Raw genomic sequence first — 26772 nt, forward strand, 5'->3', positions numbered from 1 at the left:
ACCATGTAAAGATACAAAGTCAACAGTCTACAACATGGAAAAGTGTTCTCACAAGAACCAACCATGCTCACAACCCAATCTTGGACTTCCAGCTCCCGAACTGTGAGAAATGAATTTCTGTTGTTTATAAGCTCCCCAGTCTATGGTATTTTTGCTAAAGCAGCCTGAACTAAGACAATGGTGTAAAGAAAACTAAGTCCTCCACAATTCAGGCTGGTTTTACATTATTTTTCATAGACTCCCAGAAGAGATAAGGATTATAGATGTCAGTTAGTTCACCACATGATGGTTAAATTTACTCCACAACATCCCTGTCATTCAGTCTCAACACCTCCATTCATGGTGATGACACATTGTATTTGGGAACAGCTCTAGTTATAAGTCTGTCTGTGTATTAAGCCAAATTTGTTTGCTTTGCTGTAATTTCTTCCTAAGATTCTTCTTTGTTCTTTGAAGCTGAAGAGGACAAGCTGTTCTCTCTCTCTCTCTTCCTCTCTCTCTCTCTTTTTTTTTTTTTACATGAAAATCTTTAAATATCTAAGGAGAATGCAGATGTTTTTCTTCTTTTCTTCCTTGAAGACTCAGTACTTCCACTGACTCTAATTGTTCCGTACAGAGAAAGTACCCTGTCAATAGAGAGGTCTCCTTTGGACACAGTTCATTTGCAGGGAGTTGGACTTACACCAAGTAGATTGGGAGAATTGTCTCCCTTATTTTGGGATACTCTGTTTCTAAATTCCACCCCTCCCAACCCTGAGTGTCTTTTTCCTGGTGGAGTCCTATTCATTCTTTAGAATCTGGACATCTCCTCTCTGCCTACCTCTGTTCTTAAATATCACTTTATAAGTACACCTTTATTTTGGCACATATGACATTGAACAGCGATTTTATCTATTCATTCATTCATTCATTATTTATTTTATAGCCGTTTTCCCTACTAAATGCTAAGCTCTTTGAGATAAGAGCAATGTGTTGTTATTCATTACTGGATTCCCCTTAAGTCTGGCACAAACTAGAGACTTGATAAACGATGTTGAGTGAATGCATAAGTGACTGCAGACTAAGACTTCAGTCTTTTTAGCAGTTGTATCGTATGGTAGAATCATACTGATCATGTTGCCAACTTACATTTCTGAGACTTCTTCAGTTTTGCTCTGCTAAACCAGACTTTCTCCATCACAGCTACATCTACACGCATACATTTTAACCCTATGTATACATTGCAAAGTTAAGATCTGGAAAGTATATACATATTTTAAAGATTTTATTTCTTTATTCATTCAAGAGAGAGTGAAAGACAGAGCACCAGCGGGGGTTGGGGGAGAAGGCAGAGGAAGAGGGAGAGCAGACCCCATGCTGAGCAAGGAGCTCGATGTGGACCCTAGGATCATGACCTGAGCCGAAGGCAGAAGCTTAATGGACTAAGCCAACCAGGCACCCCTGAAAAGTATATTTCAATTTAAAATATTTCCATATTATTTTAAACTATATATTAATCCAGAGTAGACTTTATATTAACTCACAGTACAACAGGTACTTGAAAACAATAAAACTTTATATCTTTTAACCTGTCCTTCATTCTTTCAGATTACCCTTCTCCAGGGAGGTTTTATTAGCTGTTTATGTAAAACTTCCTGATGTAATAAGCTATCAGGTACCTGAGAATCAACAAGGAGAACAAAGTAAAGTAGATTTTTGGGGTTTGCTTTTGTTCTTTTTTGATAGCACAGACTACTGTGGGGGAAGAAAGGGCTTTCTTGCTCCTATTCCCAAATTCTATGTTTTGGACAATGTGATCCGTTTGTTGTTTTCATATCTGCAGCATGTCCACTAGGTTCCTTTAGGTATTTCTGTGTCTTTTCCTCCCTGAAGACCAGATCAACTTGCTCATTTTGAAAGCAATCATTTGGCAGAAGATACCAAAACAACATCTGAGCAACCAAAGTATGTTCTCAAGCAGACTTGAGTAGAATAGCGGGCAGATAAAATAGAAACTCACTCCTCATCTGGAATTGTTTCTTCCTTTGAACTGTCCTTTACTTCCCCTTAACTTTTCATGTGGTTGTGTTTAAAAATAAAGCAAATAAAAATAATCCTGATTAATTCCCTTTGTAAATTCTCTTGCACATTTACTAGGTTCATAGAGTTTATTATAGCACATCATATTGTAAAGTGTATGGTGTGGGAACTGTGGTTGGAAAAAAAAAACACTTATAATTCTGTTTTAACCATTTATCACAAAATTAGTATTTTTCCACTAACCATGTCATTATTTAGTGTATGCTCAAATGTGCTTTATTTCTCTTCTGAATCCATTTCCTACCCCCACCCTCTGCCCCAGGGAAGAAATGCTTGTAGTTACAAATGGATCTCCATGGAAAAATCAGGTCAGGTTATATTAAACTTATTGTATTTGGCTATTTGAAATTTGTCATTATAAGTGCCTGAGAACACAAGGAAGGATGAAAACAGAATGCAAGGAATCAGGTAAAGATTAGCGGACTACCTTGGAATGAGTCTGGAACATCTTTGTGGCAAACTATTGCTTTCACATTTTTAGAGCACTTATCTAAAAATCCTTTTCACAACCAAAGGCAATTTTTCCAACCCCTTGATATTTATATTCACTAGAAACAGAAGTGTGTTCCAGTAATAGTCTGATTTCTATTTATATGTTATCAACATTTTAAGTAGTTTTCCTCTTTCTTCATCCCTGTAAACTCCCTAAATTCAAATTTTGCTTTCTCTCCAACATTTAGCACATCGTTGGTGCTCAATAAATGTTTAACAGTTGGGATACTTATGTTTAACAGCTGCAACATTGACTCCAAGGACAGCTGCCTTTTAATGGTGTGTGAAGTGATTTATATGTAAGTGGCTAAAACTCGTAACTAAAGCACTTAGCACTTTAGGCTCCTCTGGGACTAAAGGTGATAGATTAAGGTAAAAGGATATTATTATTTAATTCCGAAAGAGGTAAATTACTCTGGCAAAATGTTATTTGATGTTGCTGGCAAACCCCTGTGGTCTCACGCTAGGCTGCCATCAGGAAACATGGCCCCGCGGTTGGAACTGTGGTATAGGAGGCAGGAGTCCTGGGTACTATTTCTGGTTAATTCACTGACTTCCTGGGTGACCTTGGGCATCTCACTTAACCTCCCCATGCCTCAGTCTCCCTTCTTAGGAACTGAGAAGGGCAAAGCTTTCCAACATTCTGCCCTGAAGGGACATTTTAAGAATAAAACTTCGAAATGCTTCATTTGTCAATAGCGTTTTTGCAGTAATGGATGGTTTGTTTTCCTCCCAGCTGCATTGCTGGCTGTAGGAAGGCAGTGCATATTAATATGCCCTTAGCCAGAACACACAAGTGAGTGCTCAGAATGGCCATGGGCTCAGGAGTCTGTATTTTAGAACAGACATCCCTGCCCCCTATCTCTGTCTCATGGCTTGATTTCACACCTGTCCATGCACAACTCTTGCCATTTTGCCTTCACTGTTTTTGTAGATTTTGAAGAAAAGAAATAAGCACTTATATCAACACATGGTAGTAAAAACAGTTTGGATGGTGAATCAACTCTGGCAATGACCAGAGAAGAGCCTGTTCATGTGTTTGGGAAAAATGACAAACAAAACCCCAAACGGAAGCCTTCTGCAGGTTCTTGAGTTGAAGAAAGAGTAGAGGACAACAGAGGGTCCTTAGCTCAGTCTATCAGCCCCGTGAGCCTGCTGAATGAGTATGTCATGTAATTGGAGCAGGGAGCTTTTCAGATTTTGTAGGACCATATTTTGAACTTTAAACACTTTTCTTCTGTCTGAATTCCTGGAATGACTACTTAGGCTGCTGTTCTTGGCAACACCTAGGCAGGCATGTAGCAATTCATCCACACCACCTGTCACATGTAAGTTCTTTCAGAAGTTGGTAGGTATGAGGTAGGCAGTATACGGAGGAAGAAAAGAGAATAAGAGAATATCACCATATAAAATCTACTCAGTTTTTGTAAGTAATAGACTAAAATGTTTCACTAGAAATTTTTCCTGATGATTCTTTATCACTGATGAAAATATATTTGGCTTTTCTTGGGAGTAGGGAGACTGTCACTGACTCTGATCCTCATTTTAACTATCTTTGGAAAGACAATAATTAGCACACACCTAAATAGTGCAATGGCCCCTGGATGGGGAAATTGAAGTGACCTTGAAGGATACTGGGAAATACAGTGATCTTAAAGGTAAAGAAAAAAGATTATATGGGTAACATAAATATGCTCAGCTATTTTTTTGAGTTTATGAGTTATGGCTACTGGTTACCATCATATTTTATTTTTTTAACTGATGATAGTTATAAACTACACTATGATTTATTGCTATTTTGTGATTTTTTTTAAAAAAAGCATCTTATTTCAGGGGTGCTTTGTCTAGTATGAGAATATATGCTAAGTTTATAAAACTCTCACATATGTGGACTGAAAGGCAAAGAATTGGTTATTCTCTTATTTACAGCTTTAATCAAGAAATTTATCAGGCAATGAAAACAACTTTTAACCATAAAAGCTACTTTTAATACTAAAATTCCCACAGGAAAAAATAAAATTGATACTGTGAATCTAAGACTTTGATTACAGCATAGTAGTTTCTAAAATTCTATTTCTCCCCATTATAATCATTACTTTTTATTTTTTAAATTTTTTTATATAATCATTACTTTTATGAGGATTTTGGTTAATTTGAGGTGTCTTTGGAATGTAACTTTCAGATTTTGGTAGAAGAGGCAATAGATACTAAAAGCCAACAAATTCTTATCTGAAAAAATATGTGTATATATAATTCTTTTTTTTTTGTATATATAATTCTTAATACAGGTAGTAAGAAACAAAGATTTTATGACAAATAAAAAGCTATGTAATGAGAGAGTTGCTAATGATTCTTAAGATTTTTTTCTTTTTTTTTTTGAGGGAGAGAGCAGGGTGAGGGGAAGAGGAAGAGGGAGAGAGAATCTCAAGCAGACTCCCACTGAGCACAGAGCCCACATGGGGCTTAATCTCACAACCCCGAAATCATGACCTAAGCTGAAATCAAGAGTCAGATGCTTTAACTGGCTGAGCCACCCAGGTGCCACAATTGTTAAGAAATTTTAATGTTGATTTCATTATGCTGATTATGAAGGTACTTTGAGGAAACAACACATCAGTTAATGTTGATGTTAACCCATGAAAGAGGTGTGAAAGAGAGCAAGGGTTAAAAAATACAAAATTTGAAAAAGGAAATAAAAGTTTTGAATTTCACAAAATTAAGGCATTGAGCCAGATTTATCCAATATACAGTCTACCTCAAATCTTTGTGACTCAGTGAAATCAAACAGAGCTGAATTATTTGATTAGATTGACTTATGCAAGTAAAAACGACATAATTACTGACTGCCAGGTTTTATCAACACTATGAGGTATATGTTACCACAAAGAAAGGTTAAGTAACTTGTCTGAGATCCCACAGCCAGTAAGTGATAGAACTGAGACAGCACAGACTGACTTCACAATCTGTATTCCCAACCGCTACACTGTATTCCCACTCCAGGAGTTTTGTGAATTCTGCAGAAATGGTGGGACTAGGGCGCCTGGGTGGCTCAGTTGGTTAAGCGACTGCCTTCGGCTCAGGTCATGATCCTGGAGTCCCTGGATCAAGTCCCGCATCAGGCTCCCTGCTCGGCAGGGAGTCTGCTTTGCCCTCTGGCCTTATCCCCTCTCATGTGTTCTCTCTCATTCTCTCTCTCTCAAATAAATAAATAAAATCTTTAAAAAAAAAAAAAAAAAAAGAAATGGTGGGACTAAAGTGTCAAGATGCTAGCTGGATTTAGGCATGCTACAGTGGTCTCCATATTAGCACAATTACCTTTGGGAGATACGGACTCAGCTATTTTTCCCTATCCACAATACACGTAAAGCCAAATACACACACAGATACACACATTATCAGTTTGTAAGGTAATTCTCCAATGTAATAATACTATCTCAGAATTGTAAAGATCTACAAGTAATTTTAAAAAGCCCACATTAATGTATTTATGTCAAGAACCCTGAGGGTCTGAGATAGTACCCTACTTATGAGCTAAGGGTTAGCCTACCACAGACTCATGATTGTTAGAAAGAGATGAGATTCCTGCGTTAGAGACAAAGGACTTGACAGGCAGCATAGGCTTCATGTTTGCATTGATTCCCTTCCCCACCACCAGACCCCAAGGGAGTCACTCAGAGACGGATCCAGGTAGATCCTCTGCATGCAGTGTGTTTGTGTCACAGCTAAGGAATCCCAATCTTTAAAGGGGCTGCAAGCAAACCTGCCCAACTTTTGCCTGGAGGGAGATCTCACTGTGTTTTATTATCGTTATTATACTGGGCAGCAAACAAATCTACCCTCTGCCCTGGAGGATGACACTACATATATCTTCCGAGGCTGTTTGCCACTCTTGAGAAGAATGTCTTAAAAAGACATTTTGGAAAAAATATCTGGGATAAAAGTTATTAATAACTCTGCTGACAAGACATGCATATTCACATAGGGACCCACAGAGAACTGTCTCCCAACCGTATATTGTTTCCTATAATCCATGCCGTCTCATTTGACACAAATTCTGTGAGATTTATAAGGTAAATCTTAAATCTTATATTTTCTATTTTATAGATTTTTCTAATTATAAAATGATTCTGTTGGCTAGATAAGACTAATATAGCTTCCATAATCTAAAAATAATTTAGTTGATGAAGTATGTTGGTGTTTGAAAAAAAATCCCAAATATACAAATTGATATTGAAAGAGAGTAATTCTTATAAAGTAAAGGATTAATATAAAAAGGATTCCCCCCCGAATACTATTTTATATTCTTTGCTTATTTTTTTATTAGCTATTTAACCAGGGGCAAAGGAGCTAAGTGTAAGGGTATGTATTGGTAATCACTGAATCATTGAAGGAGGAATAGAAATAAAGATAATACTCTTCCTAATTTACATTATCAATCAATAGAAAAAGAAATAGAAAACTGATCTGAATTGATACCCTATGGAGGACTACAGCTTTTACGTTAAGCAATGTAAACCTGTGTTGGAACACCATTATATGCATAATACACTTAGCTGCCCAGTTTCCAAGGTGTATAACTTTTAAGTGCACTCGATTTTGAGGCCAAGACATCCTCTAATAATTGGAAGAATTTAAACCCTAATGAATGTGTTCTACTCCAGGAATTTTAAAGTAATTTGCCTACTATTACTAGGCTCTTTAATTTAGACAAGTCAGGTTAGATTTCAGCCCACTTTGATGAACAAAATTAAGCCACAGAAAGTTGGTTATTTATCTGTCATTAATGAGCAAAGAAGAAAGATTAACGTGGTGTCATGTAGGGGGTGTGTGAGGGTTGGGGATAGGATGGCTCTCATTTTTTGTCTCAGCTCCTACATGAAGTGATAAAAAAAACAAAAACAAAAACAAAAAAAAACACAAGGAAACGAGTAGAAGTCTCTGCCAGCTTGAAGTGAATTAAAGCAAGCAGCCAAAGGGCAGTGAATAGTGTTGATCATTTACTCAGAAGTACTCTTTGGGTTTGTGGCTATTTCAACACCAAATGAGATTATTGTTTCTCATTTAGGAAGCCTTTCCATTATTACTGATGACCGACACAAACAGAAAAATGGCCACGATTGTACAACATCCAAAATATATTTGCAGTAAATTCTGGAAGATTTGGTCTCATCCATCAATTGAATAGGTTGTCCTAAATACACAAGATCATTCAACTCACAGCATCTGTGTAGCAGTTGACAAGATATCATTGTTCAGTGGGACATTTAAACCTTGTCCTTCAGCAAAGTGAGATGAGAGAAATGTTCTCCTCAAAAGTCAAAATCTAAAAAGCAAAATTTGACTGTCAAATGGACAAGTGTGTTAAAGGTGAAAAATAAAGCTGCTGAAACACTTAGGTCTTTTTTTAGACTCTTGTTTCCCTGGCACGTGGAGTCTTTCTGAGACAGGGCTCATTTTCAGTCACCGTTTATAATTCTTTGCTCACCTACACACAAGCTCTGAACTAATAACATTAAGGTCATGTTAACAAATTTATACAGGTTTCTAATCACTGTGTGGTTATTAGTTTGGGGTATATTTTAATGACTAGATCTTTAAACCTTGTGTTGCTTTTTACCAGTTCCGAGCTCAGAGATATGTGTTACAGAATAAATGGGAATTTAGAATGAAAGATCAATATGAACTTAATTTAATTCAATGCTGAAAATATTACTTTTATTAATTATTCTTTTTCTAGGATTTAGCCAACCCACACCTATAATAATTGCAAAAAATGGTAGCAAAGATGATAAAAGTAATATATTTTGTCATTCAGGTCAGTCCTAATAGAAATGTATCAGCTAAAATTTTGGTTAAATATTGCCTTTACTTGGGGGTGAGGTAGTGTTGTCTAGATAAAATGTGAGATGAGTAGGTAAATTTAGATTTCAAATAAAAGATGATTTTCTTTTCAGCATAAATATTTATACTAAAATAATTAGTTTTTTGTCTAAAATTCAGATTAAACGAGCAAAATCTTTTTTTTCCCCTAAATCTGGCAACCCTAGGGTGAGGGGAAGGCAATGTTTGAAAATAGGTAGATTCTACTCAAATCTCAAGTAGAAAAGGTGAGGACACACTTGTTAAGGCAGCAAGGCAGCTCTGGTAAGGTTTTCCCTATCCTTCCCCTGTTTATCAAACAAGCAAGTTACCAGGACCATTTGTCCCATCACAATCCTGGCCCAGTTTTTAAAGTATTGTCTTTTTTTCCTAGCACTTTAAAAGTAAATACATCCCTCCGCTTGGAGATTTAGTTTTCTCCAAGTATCATGCAGCCACGAGATGGCAGCAACAGCCCATCATACCCCACCCCCTCCCCGGTATCCCGGAGCCAATTTTCTGTACCTTGTCCTCTTTCTCGTAGCAGGTTTCAGCTTGTCACTTCTCCCTCTTTGTTTTCTATTTTTACTTTTAGTCAAATGCCAGAAAAACCAGCTGGTTGAAGAAGTCATGTGGTGCTCCACACGTTTGTCACAGGGGGTGCTGTGACTGAAAAGCTTAACTGATTTTCTAGGCTGTCGGGCTAATATCAGGCAGGAGGGCAAAGGGACACACACTCTGGAAGCTGTGGCTGGGTTGATGAGGACACAGAGTTTGACTGTGCTCTGCTAAGCCCTGGACACAGGACCCATCCTCCTGCATGTGGGAATCTCTCTTGCTGCTGGCAAACACAGCCAGGAGCAAGGAGGTGGGGTCTGGCGCTCAGGTGAGATTTCCCCAAAACTGGAGGTGAATTTTTAGTGGCTGTGATTTGTTCTTTTTCCAGGAAATGAAGTTTATTTTTACAGAAATAAAACCATTGCATTGCCAAACTGTATACACAGAGGTGTCAGGAATTGATCTTGAATTTGTAGAGTGAGTTGAATACTCTAGAGATTTTTTAAGTTGTGCAAAAGGAAAACTTTACCATTTTGTTAAAGATAGAATCCCCTAAAATTCTTTCTCCAAGGAAAGAGAGAGATGCTGAATACTGTGAAGAAAAAATGGGTTAAATGAATTTGAATTCCATTCTCGTCCTTACTAAGCGCATGTTATCCACATGATGAAAGACACTTCTCATGCTGAAATTCTTTTCCTCTCATCTCTGTGTCCCATCCCTACTCTTGTGCTGGTCCCCAGCCACTGTGGTACCCAGTAAGATCTGTAGGAGATGTTTGTGCAAAGGTTTTGCTATTGATATTGACTAATACTCCTCTCTCAGAATCCACACATTAGTTCTTTCCAGGGATATAGCCTTTTTCATTTGACTATTCCAAAGCAGATTATAAACATAGTTTGGATCCTATTTGTACTATTTCATTGTTCTTCATGTTTGCCAAGATATATATATATATATATATATATATATATATTCAATTCAGCTGGATATTTCTCCTTATCCTTCTCTCATTTAGTGGAGAAAATCAAGTACGACACTCTTTTAACATGCTTGACATAGAACTCTTGAATTCTTTTTTGGCCTGCAAACAGTAATACCAAGAGAGTCTTCTCTGAGACAATGGACTTGGTCTTTGCCACCACTAACAGCCAGCATTTTAGCAATGAATGGGACTGAGTAAAGGCGAGAGCTTGGTTCATACCTCCGAAACTTGCTATGATGGCCCAGCCTCCCGTTTCCTTTAGATCTGCTCTTGACTCTTCCTGGAGAAAAGTGGAGAGTTCAAGGTTATCATGAGAATCTTCAACCCACTGGATATCTCCTGGATCTAGGAATATGTCAGTTGTCTGTTTCTTCTTTCCATGGAATGTTTAAAACAGGGAATTCTATATGTAAAATTCTACTTTGTAATTATCCATAAATTATTTATTTTCTTCTGCTCTGGTTATTTAAGCAAATGGTTTTCCTTAAAGTAGTCTTTAATACCATACATTAGGAGATTGCCAAATAAAAAAACACAAATTACTTTTCAATAACATTTCCAATAACATTGGGATATTCATTCATTCATTCATTCACATTTTATTTATTTGACAAATATTTATTGCCTATCATGGTAAGAATTGTGGAAACAAAACAAAAAGATCAAAATGGATATTGCTCTAGCCTTCATGGAGCTTAAAGTACATAGGATGGTTTATTTTAATGGGAATTATATATGTATTTAGTGATTTTAAAATCAGAGGCAGTGTAATATAGTGGAAAGAGGGAAACAAATTAACATTCGATGAGTACCTCCTATTAAAGGCATGTGTCATCTCATTTCTCACTTCTCACTGTAGTATACCATCTTATGTCATGAATGCATAGACACAAATATTTACCACTTTTTAAAAAAGATTTTATTTATTTGAGAGAGAGAGTGGAAGAGACAGAGCATGAGCAGGGGGGAGGAGGCAGAGGGAGAGGGAGGGGAAGAAGCAGACTCCCCACTTAACAGGGAGCCCAATGTGGGGCTCAATCCTAGGACCCTGAGATCATGACCTAAGCTACCCAGGCGCCCCATGTTTAGCACTTTTAAACAATTAGTTATAAAGTTTATCTGGTAGGAAATTGTCAGTATATCTCCTAATTATAACCTCTATTCATACGCTTATTCAACAACAAACATTTATTGAAAGACTATTTACTGACAGATGTGATATAGTGTGTAGTCTAGTAAATAGGATGGGCAATATTCCTGCCCTCATGGAGATTATCTTTGAGTAGTTGTAACAGTTTTATTTTATTTTATTTTTTTAAGATTTTATTTATTTGTCAAAGAGAGAGAGAGCAAAAGCAGGGGGAGCTGAAGGCAGAGGGAGAAGCAGGCTCCCGCTGAGTAAGGAGCCCAGTGTGAGACTCGATCCCAGGACTCTGGGATCATGACCTGAACCGAAGGCAGACGCTTAACCAACTGAGCCACCCAGGTGCCCCAGTTGTAACAATTTTAAATTAGAACTATGAATTTACTGTTTTAGCATTAATTAGAACTAATCTTCTTGGCAAAGGAGAGACATTCTTTCTTCTGTGGTTACAGGATTCTCAGATCTGTATTTCCTAAATGAATGAGGCCTCTCTGCAGTTATGGGGAAGGTCAGTGTGCAGAGGAAGAGGGACAGTCATGTCCACCTGTGCCCAGGTCTCCAAGAGAGCTGCAGAATGTGGGTCTTATGCCCAAGATAAAATCTGTCTTCCACCCCATTTCATAGTAAATGTAGTATTAAAACCAAGACAGGATTTATATAGATAAATAGTATTTGCCCACTCCTTTCTCTAAGTGTTAGAAAATTATGTTTGTTAAAATACTTTGATTAGAAAATAATAATTGTGTTTTTTTTTTAAAGATTTTATGTATTTGTCAGAGAGAGAGAGAGAGAGAGAGCACAAGCAGGGGGAGCAGCAGGCAGAGGGAGAAGCAGGCTCTAAACTGAGCAAGGACCCTGAAGTGGGACTCGATCCCAGGACCCTAGGATCACGACCTGAACTGAAGGCAGGTATGTAACCTACTGAGCCACCCAGGCGTTCTGAAAATAATAATTGTTACTTTGACATTCAAAATAATATTTGGTGGGCTATCAGATATCTACTCATTTGCTTCTATTGAGTCTCTCTCTCCCCTATCTACAAATTCTGGAAGTTGATCACCAAGCATATTCAAAAAACTTTTTCCTGGGATTGGAAAAACCATGAAGCATCATATATTATACATTGCTTAGCTATGGGTGGTGGAGAAAAGTTCTCACAAGGATGTAGGCATAAGCCATCTTTTCAAAATTCAGCTAAAATGACGATGGACAATTTTCTGTAGGCAAAGCATGACAGAACCACAGCTTTTATGGCTTTCTGAAATACTATGGACTAAGACTTCAGAAAACTTTGCCCCTATTTCATCCCAGAACTTGCGCCTGCAAACCCAATACAGCTAAATATAAATGTATATGTAGATGGAACTTTTTTACCTCTTTAACATAAAATGCTTTTCATTTGATTTCTCTTCATTGCTGCCAAGATGAGTAGATAGATACACTGCAGCTTGTGGTTTCTGGATTTTGTTGCAAATGTTGGAGCAAGGGGCTGATTGATTGGTATAAACATGTAGCAATGGCAACAGCTGCTTTAAAAAAAAAGCATAAAAGGGAATGAAATGATTAAAAATAAACAGTAGTTACATTTATGACATACACACTGCCTGGATATTTTTAATTTTCCTTGCCTTGGCTAAAAATGAAACACTCATACAGATAGCAGTAAAATAACTACATTCCAAATTCAAGTGTTTGTGCCTCAGAAGTATTGAGCCTCTTTAGACCTTTTTAAAATTTTTATTTCAACATCTTTTTTTATTGCACTAGGCTTAATTTTCCGTAAATGTTATCATATTTACTTAAATTTTGAAAATGTGGCAACTTTACAGCAAATTGTAAGCTTTTCCTTGATCTTGACTCTTATAAAGTAGATAATATCAAATGAAAAAATTGCTAAGTATTTATTTTGCTATTAGAATTACCTAACTCTTATTTTCAATAGTCAGTGATGTCATGAGTCATATGCTAGGTGACATCTGAAGTGGCATTTTGTTTTTTTTTAATTCTCAAACTTTTAAAGATGGATCTTTGAGTGATCTCCCTATAGATAAGAATACCTTAGTCCCAAGGATGGTTGGGTTTAAACAGTCTGATATATCACAGGAATTTACTTTCTCTAACTTTGAGATTGGTAAAAACATTTTTTTAATATCTTTTTAAAATAAATGTTTTTTGGTCACATTGTTCACAAAATAAGAGACTATGAAAACCAGAATAGATGGTTAAAGACCACATTGTCCAAACCTCCATTATTCTGATGCTAGCTAGTCTTATAGACTGGAGACATTGAGGGAATTTCCCAATCTCTTTGAACCCAAAGAAAGTGAGAGAGAAAGCCAGAATTAGAAACCAAATCCTAAGTTTCAGTGACCAGTGAGATTTTTACATTAAAAACAAAAACAAAAACAAAACAAAAAACTGTCTTCTCAGGGCATGGTATTAACCAGAAGATATTGCTTCTTCCTAAGATTTTACTCACACATACACATTTGTGGCCTTGAGCACTCAGAAAAAATAGAACCAGGTCTTAGATTTTAGGCCTTAATTATCCCACTCATTTTCACCTTCTCCCTGGGAGACAAGTTAGATTACTGCTTCTGTATTACTGACAAGGAAATTGAGGTACAAAGAGAGGAGGTAAGAAGCACAATAAGACACTTCACTTTCTGACTGAGGAAAAGGTTTTGTTTCAAAAGGTCTTTTGTAAATTTATTGTTTTCAACTCAGAATTCATTTCCCCATAAAAAGTCAAGTTATGCATAATTGTTGGGTGCCTATAAGAAAACTTCTAGAATATCTATTTAATATACCTTCTATCCAGAATGTAGCTCTGAATGAAGTTCGGTGTAGAATATACACATGTCATTTTTAATGACACTTCTTTGGGGAAAATAGATTAATTCATCATGGGAAATTGGAATGCACAGAATATCATTTATAGGGCTATCTCACTTTCTTTGGGTTCAACGAGATGGGGAAATTCCCTCAATGTCTCCAGTCTATAAGACTAGCTAGCATCAGAATAATGGAGGTTTGGACAACATGGTCTTTAGCCATCTATTCTGGTTTTCATAGTCTCTTATTTTGTGAACAGTGTGACCAGAAAACATTCATTTATATAGTCATTAATGTAATACTTCCAACAGATTAGGGTATATTTGTTCTTTACTCCCATCTCATTCTTTCTTATATTTTTCCTAAACTTTTGTCAGTGAAGAAAAGAAAATGGCCTTTATCAGGTGTCTTGGTTAGGCCTTGCCTCCAACACGTTCAGACCAAGGAAAGCAGGGGAAGGAATGGTTGGGTGTCTCAGGTTGGGATAAGTAGAAAGATTATGCCACTTGTGTTTCAAAGGCTTACCCAGATTTTAAGAGTGTTGAAGCTTATACATTGTGGTGGGCTTTATTTTTAAAAACAATGAAATTTATGAATAAAAAATTAGGTAGAAAAGTAAATATTTAAGATGAGAACAGAAATAAACCAAATTAAAGATTTTCAAAAGCCTGAGACATACCACAAACATCACAAAATCCCAAACAACCTAACATTTTTCTTTATTAACTCTCTGGCACAACTTTTTAATACTTTTTTTCATATTTTGCCTGCCTTCTCTTTGGCGTTTTATATGTCAGTGAATTAATAATATCACTTCTCTATTGGGAATAGAAGGATGATTTAATCTTTCTTCTCTTCTATCATGATTAATTCTTATTAATATTGGGGGTACATAAATATGTAATTTCATTTACAGATATGTTTATAGTTTATAATCTTATTACAGGTTTGTGACCTCAAACAAAGGATTCCATACATTCTATTTCATGTGATTCCCATAAAAAAGTGTTATACATTTATACTTGTATATGATACATTATTAAATATATTCCTGACAGGATGGAACTTCCATTTTGACTAGTTATTAATGAGAACTGAATCCTCTGTTTATAATTTTACATCTCTGATTACTGGACGAATTTTCCATGGATTGGCTTCTGACACATTACCTTTCAAATCTTCTTTCTTCCCTACTTATCACCTACTTCTGGTGCAGGGCACTGAGGTAAACATTCATATAGTACTATGTTGAGGTGCAAGTGAATCAATACAGGAGGTAAGAGGAGTATTCCTAGAAACACTCCTGAACTGGGATAGCTAACAACAACTTATTAAGAATGGAAAAGACTATGAAATCACAAAAACCTATTACACTAAACATATTAAATATGCACCCAAAATTCTCTTTCACTGTATTTTCACAGTGGCATCTCTACTCCAAACTATCCTAACAAGGGGGAAATACAGAGTGGAAAGAAATAGCTGTATTAACAGACTCTGGTTAAAATACCCTAGTTTTGTAAGGCTCACGGTGACATCTGATCAAAATTGTTAGTGACCTGTTCACATGGGGGCTCTTGAAGCTGAAGCATTAGTAGCTTGATGGTAAATCTGCATCTGGACTCAACACACTTTCTGTTCTTTTTGTCACTGTTCTCCAGATCCCAGCTCATGTCCTCTAGAAGGGGATCTGTTTGCTGTTTATAAGTAGGGACTATACCTAGTCAAAATGGAAGTTCAATCTAGTCAGGAATATATTTAAAAATGCTTTTATCCATACCACAACTGATGTAGATTTGGAATTTATTGTAGACTTAACACAGACTAGATTTAACATGGACTGATAAAAAAAGTTCAGTGGGGGTTTTTTTGTTGATTTTTTACTTTTATTTTTAAAGACGGTTTTTTTAGAGTAGTTTTAAGTTCACAATGAATTTGAGAGGAAGGTACAGAGCTTTTATATGTACCCCTTATCCCCCCACATGTTCACCTTCCAACTCCTCTTAAGGAATTAGAAACTCCTAACCCTAGGTAGTTAAAAAAATTCAGAACAAACTACTTTCTCAATCTCTTCCCTCCCTTTTTCCTTCCCCTTCCTTTTCTCCTTTCCTCATTCCTTCCTTCCCTCTTTCCTACTACTTCTTTCCTTTTTTCTTTCTTTCTCATTTATTATTTTAAGGACCTCAGAAATATAAAATTAGTTTAATCATAATCTTTAGTTCATTATACACCATCATCTTTCTTGCATGCATTGTCTTCTTTCTATATTAAGTAATTTTTCTTGATTTTTAAGTAACATAATGAATATTCAACTGAGTATCTTAAAAGAACAATAATTCATAAAAATTGTGTTTCTCCATTATCCCTCAGCTTCCTCATAGAGACGACCACTATCCAAAATTTTGTGTTCATCATTCTCTTGAACATCTTTACATGACTAGAGAATATATTGTTGTTTTCAAACATCATAAAAAGGGTATCATACTATTGTAGTCTCTTGGGAATTTTTTAAAATTCTATTTCATATTACAAAAATTGCTCCATGTTATTCTATGCTACAACATTTAATTGTGTTACATTGCTGTAGGATGGTCATTAATCTTCCTTTTGATGGGAATTTATATGGTTTCCAGTTTTTAGTAATTAATTACTTGAGCATTTTTCCAGGAGTGAAATTTCGAACCCATAGTTTGTTATCATTTAGTTTGTAAAGATAATCTCAACTTGTTTACAAGACAACTTGTAGCCATCACATTCATATCTGCAATATATAAAGAGATCCTTTTAATCTATTTCTCCTTCAAACCATAATATTGTTAAACTTCTTAATTTTAGCCAATGAATAGGGGAATATCTCATTGTGGTCCTGATATCCCTAATTACAAGTGTAATTATTTCTTCGTGTATTTTTTGGCCAAATTAACTTCATTTGTTTTGTCCATGTTTTATTGCCTTTTTTTAAAAGAGATTTGTAGGAGTTCTTTTTATGTTCTTAATACTAATCCTTTCTCAGTTAAAAGTATTATAAAAATCTTCTTTGAGTGTAGCTTGTTTTTATTCCTTTTGAAATATATCTTTTAATTAATGGAATTAGTTAATATACATAAAACTTTCAACTTTTTCTGGTCAGTAGCTTTTGTGCATTGTCAATAAAATTTTCTTATACCAAAGTCAGTAAAAAGTATTTATTTAAAAAGATTTAACGCAATTATAATATCAATGTCAAGTGATACTTGATAGGGTAATTTCTTTTGACATTCTTTCTGCTGTGTGTGTGTTTACATGTATTTTCTACCCACAATTGCACTAATATGGACACTTTCTTATATCAAAATAATTACTGCATTTGCAGTTCCATTAAGTTCTGTTATTAACAGAATCCTCATGAATTATATGGGCAGGTCACTTGATTTCGCCTATGTAGTTTTGAAAAAAGCCTGGTTTTACTTATTTATCACCTTAGATGATAGGTTCTCAAGCCTCAGCATGCATTAAAATCACCCTGGTGGCTTGTTCAACTAAAAATTGATGGGCCCACCCACAGGCTTTCTGATTCAGTAGATTTGGAATGAGACCCAAGAACTTGCATTTCCATGAAGTTCCCTGTTGAGGTTAATGCTGCTGGTCTGGGAACCTCACACTGAGAGCAATTATCTTAGACTAACTTTGCTTGTATGCTCCTTATGAATTTCTGCTTTTATTCCTGTCCTTTCCGACCATTGCTTCAGTGTCTTTGTTTTCTCACCATGTGCAGGCAGTGAGGTGTGTTACATTCTGCTTCTTTCAGAAGATGGAGAGTTGAAAGCTGAAATTTATCTCCTTAGGAAGATAACTTAAATAGCATTTAAAATAACAGGCAATCTGTTGACCTTGCAGTGTAATAGTATGTAACACCCCTTGCTGGCTGCGACAGCCTGGGTTTTTACTCTATTTCACATACACTGTTGTATAAGATATAAAGGGGACTTGAGTTCTATAGGGGAGGGTATGAAAAGGCAAGAGGGAATTCACAGTTTGTGTTTCCAGAGGGAAAAGGCAAACATCTATTCTGGAATAACTATTTATAGGTGACTATCCATTTATAAAGCAGTTACATAAGCTGGTTTAAAGTAATTTGGAGATTTGGAGAATATTCCCAGGATTTTGGTTCTAGAAGCTTCCTGACCTTCTTAGCTATGCCTATCATTTATTTGCTTTGGTTTCAGAAGAGGCTTGCTCTAACAGAATGTCATGATTAATAAAATCTTCTTCAAATTCTGGCTGTTAGCTTTGCAATTGTATTTGCCAATGAATGAAATTTATAGAATTTTAATCCCACAAGTGATATTTCAGATTCACGAATGCTGAGTGCCATCTACTTTTTGAACCACTGTTTGGTATTTCATTGTGGACAACTTATTTTTCCTGTAAACTCTGTTGCTCTATTACAATGGTACATAACAAAACAACCACGTTAACAAAGACAAATCCATTATTCATTTGCACAATAAAAATTAATTGAATGCCACCCTGTGCCAAGTCTTCTGTTTGGCAATGGCAATAAAATAATGAGCAAGACTGATATATTCCCTCCTGCTCTGGTCTCATATTCTTGCAGGGAAGAGAGATAAGTAAATAAACACTACCAATAAAACACTGTATGGTATGTAAAATGATAAACATATTCCAAGTAGGGCTGATGGGATCTGGCAGTGAAGAGATTCCGGAGTGTTTTGGCGTAATGAGGAATGTGGCACCACAGACATATAAAGGCAATGAGAGCCATTTCTACTTACCTCAGATTAAAAAGTTGGTACTCCTGGGACACCTGGGTGGCTCCGTTGAAGCGACCTAATCTTAATTTCGGCTCAGGTCATGATCTCAAGGTCCTTAGATCAAGCCCCATGTGGGGCTCAGTGCTGGGCATTGAACCTGCTTGAAATTCCTTCTGCCCCTCCCTTCTCACCGTCCCCTCTAAAGAAACAAAACAAAACAAAACAAAAACTGTTACTCCTCCTCCCTACAACCCTTCTTTTGCTCTACACTGCCAAACTTTTATAATCAATAAACATTCTTGAGTAAGCATTTTGTTTGGAATTCAGTCCCAAAGGGCAGGGAAAAGAGACCTACACCCCTCAGGGTTAGTTCACATTCACATAAAAAAGAATGGGACACAGGCTCTCAACTTAGATACCAGGAATTAGGCAATCACCAATCAGCCATAATAGAAATGAATACTGAGAAAGATTTAATAGCCTTCTACAGTGAAGCATTTGGCAAAACTTGTCCAAGAGCTTTGGAAGGGCTGTTGGGCCCCTTACCATTTTTTCCCCCCAAAGAATCCATTTTGTCTACAGCCTGAATTTCATAGCAGTGATCAACTATTATAAACCAGAGTAATAGCATCTTTGGCAGTATTGCTTGTAAAAATAACTGGGGAATAGCAGTAGACCTGCTGAGAGCACCCTAGGGGGCTGCAATGCAAAGCTTCCTGCACTTGTAAGATAATAGGATGATATTCCCCTTGGCCACCAGTTGTGTGGTATAAAGTCCCTTAAGGGATAAAATCCCACGACAACATTTCTTTACTTTTCCTTCTCCCCACCTTGCCTTTTGGCTTCACTTACTATTTTTTTTTTTTGAGAAATAAAATGTAAATACCATAAATAGTCTTATAATAATTAATGTGCTTCTATTTTTAAATGAACATCTGCAATCGCAGGAAGTATTCATAAAACTTCAGTTTTTTTTTTTTTTTCGATCTAGCATCTTCTACCCTGGTACTTGTCACTTTCCTTCAAGTCCCTTGTCAAAGAGGTGCATGCATGACTGACATGATAAAATAAGAGAATGTGTTAGAAGGGAAGAAAGAAGAGGAAATGTAAATCTCTCCTCTAACATCAGCACCCTTCCCCATGCCTGCAGACTTCATAAATCAGGTTTGGTAACGAAGGTGGAAGGCGTATGTGCTGTGTGAGAAGAAAGTGGTGAAGTTCCTGTCTGAGAATGGAAAGGTTCTGATAGTGAACTGAAAACTCCCAAGTTCATCAGAAACTAATCTTTAAGTCTGGGTACAGATGGGGGTGCAAGGATCATCTTTCTCTCTCTTTGTATTTGGCATGTTTTCAGTGCTCTAAAGTGTCTAATGTTACTATTTATAAAATTATTCTGAAAGTAATCAAATTCAGAGATAAATACAAACTATGGTACGGCCCTTGGGGTATCATTCTAGCAGGTAATCAAAATACCTTGTACAGATGCATACATCGTTAGATATTAAAGTTGAATATGCCTTCGAATTTGTTCCTAGTTGGAAACATGATCCTGTGGGAAAATCTGGGAAAAATATAAACATTGGTTTCCGAGAGGTTATTTCATTTTATGTTACATAATTGCCTCACTTATTATCTGTCTTTCCACCATCTGAAAACCAAATGTCTAATCTTTTTCTACAAGTGTTCTGGGCTAGGTTTAGTTGCAAATGCATTTCATAATCTTGCAATGGAGGAGATTCTTTGTACTTGAAGCTAAAGAAATTGAACCACGGAGTTGCTAAGAACTTTCCAAAATATAGTAAATTAATGCTTTGCTCTCTATTCTTGGGGAGTTACATTTAGATCTTGATTGGCTAGTGGTCAGGAGTGCAGGACATTTTTTCCAGGCTTAGTTTAATATATACTGGTTGGTTTAGAGCTAGGCAATTAGAGGTAAGGACAAACTTTTTTCGACTGAGTGCAAGGATAGCAATAGAAAAACAAAGATGTTACAGGTCCTGATGAATGGGTTCTACCAGTAAGACAGAAGAACACATAGAGAGTATTTTTATACTGTGCATGTACTTTGTATTTATAGAACATTTTTTATTCCAACATCTCAAAACAAGTTTAAACATACTTATTATCAGCTGAAGGAGGTTACTCCCCTGCCAAAGACATTAGGATGCTGACTCACTAGGTTTCTAACTAACCCAAGGTCACTTACTACATTGGTGTAAAGGTTGGGGACATGGAATTATAACTGTTTTTTTTTTCTTTTTTAATCCTGCCATTTCAATCTCTCCACATCTTGACCCTAGTACTTTCTCGATGAAAGAACTAGGAAGAGACCGAAGTGGAAGTCAGATTTCTCCTGGATGGGCATAGAGACATTGAGTGAACAGGGTTAAAGGGAGTATCTGGGGGGTCATTTCTTTTTCTTTATTTTTCTTTTTAAACCATATAATCTATTGATATATCTATTAGCATCAAAATATTTGAAATTGAGGAAACACTCTTAGATAAACTCTAAATTTAATTGTATTATCAAATGTCTTTGAGCTGGAGCACTCTTTCTGGCTATTAGCCCTACTAAAGACTAGCTCAGTACTCAATTTAAGATTGAAGTTTTATACCTGTGCACAACGCCAAGTGCATAAGAGTGATATAATGTAAATTTTTTTGAGAAAATGATACAGAAAATTGAATAAATTAATAGTGCAGACTTCTCCATAACATCCCATTTATATCAACGTCTATGTAACAACACTTCAGAACACATAAATATTTAAAAAAATATAAAATATCTTTGACTTGGTATTACTTCTGCTTTCTTTTTCTAACATGAAATAATTCTGAGCTACATCAGTCTTAAGTGTTTCTCTTCTGATGAATGTATGTTTTTGAAGGTATGTTGAACTTCTAAGATAATAAGGCTGGAAGCAATATGTCTTGTCTTCATGATGTCTAGAATAACTTGCAAATCATAATGACACAGACTGTCTTCTTATTTTTTTTAGCTCTGAAACTAGCAAAGGTGCCCAGAGGCTAATAAATGATGGGTGAATCTCATAAATGTAATAAATACATAATAACTAACTAAATAAATAATAGATATATGGCTTTGCTATTGACTTCATGAGAGATACATGTGTATAGGGAGGAGAGACACAGGTTGACAGTTTTTAAAGTGTTTTATAAAAGGATCCATTTAAATATAATATATTGCTATTATTCTAGAGGCAAATACTTCCCTATAAGTAAAGGGCCTGTCAGCATTTCTATTGGAAGCTTTCATTTTAAGAGTATGTAACTCAACCCTAAATTGTGCTGTCAGCTGAAATGTGGTATATAAAGTTTCAGTGTCATTGCCATTTTGTTTTCAACATTTAGAATCACAAAACTCCAAATCTTTTTTGCACATGTGGACATTAATCTAAAGCAGAAGTCAGTAATTCCCAATGCTATCAAATTTTATTCCATCTGAATAAGATGATATTTCCTAAGAAATCAAGGCTGCCAACACTAAGGAGCATACGTAAATATATTTTTGTGATTCTGCTTTATGTCAGTGTTTTGGTCAAATATAATGTGTAGGTGGATGCTGTAATACTGGCTTCCAAGTCATTTGGAGGAAAATAATTATGCCTAGGGCACTGGAAAAATTTCAATTTTGAACTCGAGATGTGAAAGTATTAACAATCACGCCTACTGAGATGAACTATCTACCAGTGACATTTAAAACTAGCCTATTCATTTCTATTCTTTATGAGCTAGATGTCTATTTCAGGAATTTATGGCAAACATCTGATCCAAAAGTAGTTATGTTCTTGACAACAAAAAGTGATAAAGAAGCTGTAGAGAGCAATGAAAATTGATGGGGTTAGAGAGTGATAAACAGCAAAAGAGACCCATTAAGGGCCAAATGATTGGTAAAGCTGAGGAGAAGGGAAGGAGAGTAAATTGGAGTGCAGGTTGATCATTTCACAGGTGCAAATGGCCAGCTCGTACCTACCACTATTCCTGCTTGCTTCTGGATGGAAATCTGAAGGTAACTTAGAGTTTGAGCCTGACGTCACTCTGCGGTTATAAGAGGGAAAGAAGGACCATGGCTTATGCTTTAGGGAACTTAACATGATAAAGTCCTCAAGTTTTAAGTTAAGTTCACAGAGGATTTTTTTTGTAATTTTTTTTTATTAAGATATATTATTTGTTTCAGGGGTACAGGTCTGTGATTCATCAGTCTTACACAATTCACAGCACTCACCATAGCACATACCCTCACCAATTTCCATCACCCAGCCACCCCATCCCTCCCACCCCCCACCACTCCAACAACCCTCAGTTTTTTCCTGAGGTTAAAAGTATCATTTGATCTCACTGATATGAGGAATTTGAGAAGCAAGACAGAGGATCATAGGGGAAGAGAGGGAAAAATAAAACAAGACGAAACCAGAGAGGGAGACAAACCATAAGAGGATTTTTTTAAAAATCAGGATTGAGCACGATAAAAATTAATAGAAGTGTGAAGTGTACATTTCCTGGAATGTGTGGCTTCTAATGAGTTCTGACTTTTAAAAGCATAGTGTAATCTTCTCTTCAGATATTAGGGACTCATCTTTGGTCAGTTTTTGTTTTCAACGAAAGACTCAAAACACAATACTTTGGTGTCTTAGAAGTTACATTTAAGACTGCATTTTCCCTTCCTCTCAGAGAACAAAAATAATGACAGTACTATTTGCTTTGCTTGTCATTCTTATCACCACAGGGCAGGTATAAGCTGAGTGGAGAGACTTCATGTTCTGTTTTTAGAAGCAAGTAGAGGGAGTGCCAACTATCATCCTCGGTGTTTGGGGTATGTTAACCCATTTAATTATCCATACAACATCTACGGGGCAGAAGGAACTCCTTCCCACTTATGTGGATGAGGAAGCTTAAACTCGAAAAGATCAAAGTTGCCTGCCAAGTTGACATAACTAGTACATTACCAGAGATAGGTCTTTCTGGCTTCAAAGTTCATTTTCTTTTTATGTAAGCAAATTATATACCATATTATATAGAAAGTTTCAACTTGATCTGTTATTTTAGGGATTTTCCTGAAAAATTAAAATATTTTGCTTTTTATTTCAGCAGTTATTTATTAGTGTCTACTAGCAAATCTATAGCACTTAAATGGCTTTAAAATATTATCTAACTTGAGACTCAGGACATTTTTGTTGGCTTCTACATGGGAGTGTTAACTGCTGCAGGGCACACACGTTATCTTTTGCTCCTCAACTCCTGGCACACTGCTGGGCCTGAAATGGGTTCTCAAAGAAGTTTCTGGATAGATTTCTATGTCATCTGATAGTCTGCGTGAAGAAATGGATGTCTACATAGCTTCTTCTGTATCTACAATGAAGTATCAGCTCTCTCCATTTTATTTTACTGCAGGATGCTGAAGACGCCCGCCTTTTGTGTTGAAACTTGTCTTTGAATCAACTTGCCTGTCACAGCAGAATACTAATACCGGTTTCTCTTGCGCACTGGCTTCTGGATTAGGCTTGGTTACAGATACAAAACTCCTTCCCTCAGCCAGGGTGTTAAGAACAAAGAAGGGAGTATCAATGGACACAGCATTTTTTGCCTCAAGACGAAAGTGGCTTTTGGCAGATGCAGAGTTACAAATGGTTCCCGGACCATGAGGTACCTGCACTAGCCCTCTACAAATCTTCTGTTCAGTGGGGAGTCATAGAAATAGGAAAGGATATCAGAGTGGAGCCAGAAAAAGATGGGTGCCAAACGTAGCAATTTAGGTCTAGATGAGGGATTACCAGTTTAGTTTTTCCAAATGCCCCTGACTCCCCGTTAATCTCTTGTCTGAGCAGGTCTTCCTTTGCACCTTCTCTCTTACAGGTGTCTACCAGAGGAGATGCATTTCCTCCTCAGACCCAGTCACAGGAGTGGGAGTTTAATTAGCATTGATTACATTGGTATATTATTAATTATGAAGACATACTAGGAATCCAAATGTTTACTTAACCAGTGGAAAAATTTTCTCAGGTTCAAGCCATGTTAAAAATACTGTTTACCTAACTGCTATTATTAAAGGAAGAAAATTATTAAAGGAAGAAAATTGTAACCATATTCAATAGTTAAATTCTCATTTTAGAAGCTTGCTTGTACTTCCCTTCTCCTTTTCCTTTTTTTCCAAAATCAGATAGCAAAATAATTTAAATAAACATCCTGTAAATTATACTTAATACCAAAATGAGGTTGCTTGAATTGGCATAGTATCTTTTAATGTTCTATGCTGAAGTCATTTTGAGAATGTTTCTTGTGTTTTACATTTTATGCATTTTAACTCATGATTGCTCCTGAGTGTGGGTGAATAAAAGCCCTCCTGTGTGGTCCCTTGATTAACCAGATCCCTGTAATCCAACAGTCTAGCAGTAGCCAGAACGGGTCTGGTGAAAGGGACCTTCACGGATACTCTGCTGAGACCTAACACTTTAATGTTAGGCTGGAAATGGGAAAGGAACAGTGTCTTGGAGAAAAGGGGCAAAATGTGAGATGCATGGTTCTTTGCTTCCCTGCTTTATTCTTTCATGTTATCATACTGACAGAAGAAACTAAAGAAAGCAAAAGCAATGGTATGAAATTTTATTTTATAATATGTTAAAGAAGACAAGTGCCTTCTGGACTGAAAGTGAATGTAATATATACTAAGTTTCAGCTGGGAGCAATTTTTTCTTTTTCCTACATAGACAGTTATAATAAGTCTGTTCTGGAAGCTTATGGGTTTTATAATGGAAATGCTGAACCAAACTTAACAGAGGCATCATGTGAAAGTGTGGATATAATAACAGCTCAGAAACCTCCAGAACAAGAGGATGATGAGATCCTCAGTGAGTAGGAGGGAAAGACTGAGATGTACATTAAAAAAAAAAAAAAGCATGCCAAAAAAAGAACAAATATGTGTTTTCAGTATTGCAGGCCAACATTTTGAATTATTTGGGGGAGATGATTTGGGTGACTGTCTTTACAATGGAGTTGAATTGGTTTCTTATTTTAGCCACTGCATTGGTTCAGCTTCACTCTGTTCCATTCTAAAAATGCGTCAGCATATCAGTCAGCTGCAGGGCACTTGACTCAGCGTTCGTGTGTGCTTGCTATGAGATTAGGGTAAGTGGATGGAAACTTGAGAGAACAGATCTGGAAAGTTTACTGATAGGTGGTCTGAAAAGCTTAGCAAGACAAACCAGAGCAAGCTCCAGTGGGGGTAAATTTCTACCACTCTTCACAACATTATCCATATTTTAAATGAATCCATTTGGCTTTGGATCTGTTTGGGTATATTGCACTTTGAATGTTTATCCATAGCTATCTCAAATACTTAAATTTTATTGTTGGATTTCCTGCTTATTAAACCATCAAATAAAATGATGGTGCCTTAGCAGTGAAGACAATTAAAAACAGAATATAATGAAACTGAAAAGTATCAGAATCATCTTCCTTCTTATTAACTTGCACAACTGCACATGTGTGTCAGCAATCACAGATTAAAGAAGCAATTAGTCTGAGCAGGGAAAACGTGAAGCTGATACTTAATGCACCAACAGACTGTGATCTTGAGAGCCTTCGTTTTTGGTACGGTTGCAAGCAGAATTGCAAAAATCTGTTCTATCATAGCCCATCATTCTAATCAAATTGAAAAAGCCAATACTGGTAAATTGCCTTCCTATGTCATAAATCCACATTTTTAGAGATTTATGGACCCTAGAGTTAACTGACATGATGATTTATATCACCCGTGATTAAAAGCTGAATGACTTTATTTGTCTTGATGTTGTTTCCAAGAAATTAGACTCCTAAAACAACAAAATGTCAAGGAGCAGCATTTAGTGCTTCTCTTCATAGATGACTTCTACAGTGCTTAGGGACATGTTTAGGAGCAAGTGGAACTAAGGTCAAAGGTAAATGTGGAATGTCAATTATATTTACTGAAATAAAATTTATGGAATTATTTAATGCATGCAAATAGAGGAGGAAAATGAAAGCATTTTCATACCAAATCCTACTGTTCTTTCCTCTGCTTCAATCTTTGGTT

General features: G+C 36.3%; 1 long non-coding RNA gene across 11 annotated transcripts in view; it reads left to right on the forward strand.

Annotated features, from left to right (window-relative positions):
* LOC118549718 (uncharacterized) overlaps nt 1-26772 on the forward strand; it is a 289756-nt gene that overhangs the window by 155611 nt on the left and 107373 nt on the right. For 9 of the 11 annotated variants that reach the window (XR_013445054.1, XR_013445061.1, XR_013445065.1 and 6 more), the window contains one exon: nt 11875-12024. The exons of the other annotated variants lie outside the window; for them this stretch is intronic. This is a non-coding gene — a long non-coding RNA (uncharacterized LOC118549718). The remainder of the gene's footprint in view (nt 1-11874; nt 12025-26772) is intronic. 11 annotated transcript variants of the gene reach the window in all.

Source organism: Halichoerus grypus, chromosome 1 (genome assembly GCF_964656455.1).
Source record: "Halichoerus grypus chromosome 1, mHalGry1.hap1.1, whole genome shotgun sequence".
NCBI lineage: Eukaryota > Metazoa > Chordata > Mammalia > Carnivora > Phocidae > Halichoerus > Halichoerus grypus.